Genomic DNA, 4,466 nt, shown 5'->3' with positions numbered 1-4,466 from the left:
TTATTTGTATTGTTTTTGTTTGTACAATTTTATTTAATTTAATGGAAGCAAAATAATTAATTTTGCATTTCATAATGTTCTCTACAAAAAACAAAACAAAACCTCTAATGTCCTTTGTCCTATAAATCTGGCCTCAGACACTTAACACTTACTAGCTGTGTGACCCTGGGCAAGTCACTTAATCCCAATTGCCTCACCAAAAAAAAAAAAACAAGAAGCAAACAAACAAATAATGTTCTCTAGCTTATCTTTAGTGAAAAATGTTTCCCCTTTCCATAGATATGACAAGGAAACTATTCCATCCTTTTTTAATTTGCCAATAGCATTACTTTTAATGTCTAGATCATGTAACCATTTTGACTTTATTTTGGTGTATGGTATAAGATGTTGGTATCTGCCTAGTTTCTGTCATACTCTTTTCCAGTTTTCCCACTAATTTTTGTCAAATAGTGAGTTCTTTTGTTGGAGGCTAGATTCTTTGGGTTTATCAAACAAGAGATTGCTATATTCATTTACTACTGTGTTTTTTGTTCCTAGCCTATTCCACTGATCCAACATTCTGTTTCTTAGCACAAAATAGTTTTGATGGTTGCTGCTTTATAATACAATTTTAGATTTGGTACACCTAGGCCACCTTCCTTTGCAATTTTTTTCATTTATTTCCTTGATATTATTGACATTTGCTTCTTCCAGATAAGTTTTGTTATTATCTATTTTCCAGGTCTGTTGTTTTTGTGAAGAGGTATTTTACATGTTTTTCTACTTTGATTTTTTTTTTATTCTGTTTTACTTCTTCCTGTTGTCTCATTGAGCCATTAGCTTTTATCTGTCCAGTGCTTTTTCTTAAGGAATTATCTTCCCCATGCAGCATTTGCACCTACTTTTCCATTAGTCCAATAATATTTTAAAACATTATTTTCTTTTGCAATGTTATTGAATTTCTCTTACATAACTCTCATTTATTTTCCCAATTTTGCTCCTACTTCTCTAATTTGGTTTATAAAATCCTTTTTGAGCTTTTCTGATAGGGCTTTTTTTGTTTTGAGTCCAATTCCTCTTCCCCTTTAAGGCTTCATGTTTAGGAATTTTGACATCGTTGTCTTCCTCTGAGTTTATGTTTTGATCCTCTCTGTCACCATAATTTCTTTGGTGAAGTTTCTTTTCTGTTTCTTATTCATATTTCAGCCATTTTCATGACTTTTAAAGTTGAGTTCTGCTCCGGGGTTACAGTGTGCACTATGTGAATGCTCTTTTGCTAAGTCTCAGAGACTTGGTTACTGACTTTCTTCTCTGAGGCCTCAGCTACTTGCAGCTTACTCTTTGCACTGGAGTGACCAAGCCTAGTTGGGCCTGTTGGGTAGCAGGTGTCCCAGCTGGCAGATTGCCTTCTGTGTTGTGGCTGGGTGCTTCACAACTGGGCTGCTGCCACTAGTTTGCTGAGCTAGGACAAAGGGTCTTTTGGTGCTGGTCTATGCTGTGGCTAAGAGCTTTTTGCTGGCTTGCCCGGACACCCTCTACACTTAGCTGTGCTCCCCTTTTACCCAGGTTAGACAGACCTTTCCTGAAGACCTTCTAGGATTATCTTAAGCCAGAAGACTATTTAACTACATTTTTGGCAGCTCTAGAATTCAATGAGAGGCTTAATTTAACATTGTTAATGAGGGAAATTTGGGAGAGCTCAGGCAGCTTCCTGGCTTCAATCCACCAACTTGGCTCCACCTCCTATAGTTAACTTTTAATGATAAAACTCTGTCTATCAATGGAAAGAACACTAAAAGTTTAAGGATCTTGGCAATGTCACATAGGGAAGTAAATGACTAAACATATATATTTCTTAATCTAATATTGGATGTCTATCCATTACATCTTGTTGCCTCTATATAAAGATCAATATAACTCTATGGATGTAGATCTATATCAATCTCTAAATATTTATACCCTTTCATATCTATATTTATAGTATGTATATATATATACACATATACATCCATAAGCATACATATACATATTTCTGCATATGTATATGTGCAAAACCACATGTGCATATTCATATGATGAATGATTTTAAATGTTAGTGATTCAACTCAATATGATAGGCTGGAAAGAAGTCATTTTTAAAAAAATATTTTGTTAATATGAATTATTGTGAGTCATTATTATAATCATGCAACAAGTTCTGCAGTGGTTCAGGATTTGAGGTAATGAGTACATTCTCAAAGAGTAATATTTAGAGAACTTGATTTTCTATTGAAAGCCCTTAGTCTTGAACTCTGTAATGAATATTCCCCATATCAGTGAGAAATTCCCTTGTGTGAGAAAATAATTATTAATAATGGATTTCTTGGGAGGACCTAGAGATCAGTTCCTCAGTCCTTTCTCCTCCCCATTCCAGAAAGTTCAGATCTTGTCTGGGAAAATCGGAAGGGAACAATTGAAATGGAGATCAACTCTTTTGTCTAAATTACTGAAGGACCATGCCTAGGTAATAGACTTTGCCTTAAGCAAATTGAGTGAGGGTATCTGTAGAGTTCATTTTAATTTAGACCACCCCACCATCAGATCATGTCAACCAATGTAATTGTATGATGCTAACCAATTAGCATAAATCAAAATAAAACAACCTGCTTCTATCAAAAGAGGATAAAACACTTGACTATGGGAATGTGGAGGCTCTTGGCTCTCTCTTGGCTGATGCTTGGCTCTGCGTCACTCTGGACTCACTCTTTGGGCAGTGTAAGTTTTGTAGGTCTTCTGGACTTTACTTGAGACCACATGTTGAGACAACATTGGTCTCAGGCTTTTCACCTGCTTGTGCGAACTGCCACATGGTCAGTTCTTTATTGGTATATATAATATTGATTGCTTAATACTAAAACTGGTGCAATAGCAATCAATAATTTTGAAAAAAACACAATTTTAGCTAATTATTAAAAAACACATTTGGCAAGAATTCATTTTCTCATTTTTAGCCTCAATTAATATTAGTGATCAGAGCATCATTAAGATTCATTCTATTGTTATAATGGACATTTGTATGAGAGACAGCATGTTAAAGGAAAACATTTAGTATGGCACTTTGCTCTTATGAATTGAATATTATCTAATTTTTGATCCCATTTTAATTGTATTTTTTATTAAACAAGCCCAATGAGATTACCTCTCCAGTACCTACTTCTTTTAATAGTTAAATGATAAAGATACAGCATATTGTAAAATATCAACTGTGAAAACTTGTTTTTTCTTTTCTAATACACACACACACACACACACACACACACACACACACACATATATATATATATATATGTATGTATGTATGTATGTATGTATTTTAAGCAGGCATAGTTCAGTTTATTCATTGTTTATAAAAAAAACACATCTCATGTGGTTGCCACAGCAGCTGCCTTGGTCCTCTGGACATATATCTGAGTGTGAATCTTCAAAAAATGGTAGGCAAATTCCTGATAGGGGGACTTAGTAAACATAGTCTCCTCTCACAGGTATGGGTTTAGGTAGCTATATGTTTTGGAGATGAAATTGAAGGTAGCTTTAGTAAATTTGCCCAGAGTGGCAGTACAGCCCTTGCAGAAGTGTAGCAGTCAATCAATTCCAACGATTATCAGGAACTTCTTAGGCATAGGAGCTGAGACAATGTCAATACCTCGAGGGATGGGGATGATATCATGAAAACTGATCCGCAGCACCCAGTGACCTTGTAGGGCACTGTGTGAGGCTTGCCAATCTTGTTCCCCTAGTAGCTATGCCTCACAGGAATGATAGACAGCTTGGCCAGAATTATAGCACCATGAATAGATGTTTCTTCTTCCTTGGAGCACTTGACACCCAAGGCAACATAGCCATTGTAGTCACCAATGGCCACAAAAGCCTTGAACCTGGTACATTGTCCAGCTCTAGTTTGTTTCTGAACAGGCATGATCTTCAGAACCTCATCCTTCAATGAAGACCTGAGGAAGAAATCTATGATCTCAGATTCCTTAATAGGAAGGAAGAAAAGATAAATCTCCTCCAAAGACTTGATCTTCATGTCCTTGACTAGCAGGCTCAGCTTGGTGACAGGAACCCATTACTTATCTTTGGCCTTTTCTCCTCCAGCCCCATAGCCATGACTCTAGCCTCAACCTTGGCAGTCACTGCCTAAGCCACAATGGAAGCCCCTTAGCATCTGATTCCAGGGTCCTGGGGCCTCCAGCTCCTCCTGCAGCACCATCATCATTTGCCATCTGGTGTTTGTTAGAAGTAGAAGCCCAATAATATTTTAATAAATATAAAAATTATCCCAGTAAAAGTTTACACAAATTGGAAAGGTGATATAAAGTTGTGGGAAGCCAAGTGGCCTAATGGATAGAGCACCAGTCCTACAGTCAGATATACTTCTCTTCCCAAGTTCAAAACTGACCTCAGAAAATTACTATCTGTTTGACTTTGCTCAAGTCACTTAACACTGC

At 36.5% G+C, this 4,466-nt stretch overlaps 1 pseudogene; it reads right to left on the bottom strand.

Moving 5' to 3' along the window:
• Positions 1 to 3,380: 3,380 nt before the first annotated feature.
• Positions 3,381 to 4,241, bottom strand: LOC122756330 (annotated as a pseudogene).
• Positions 4,242 to 4,466: the final 225 nt, after the last annotated feature.

The sequence above is a fragment of the Dromiciops gliroides genome, chromosome 4 (assembly GCF_019393635.1).
Source record: "Dromiciops gliroides isolate mDroGli1 chromosome 4, mDroGli1.pri, whole genome shotgun sequence".
In the NCBI taxonomy this organism is placed as follows: domain Eukaryota; kingdom Metazoa; phylum Chordata; class Mammalia; order Microbiotheria; family Microbiotheriidae; genus Dromiciops; species Dromiciops gliroides.
Note: the sequence above shows the minus strand (reverse complement) of the source record. Positions and strands in the feature narration are given on the sequence as shown.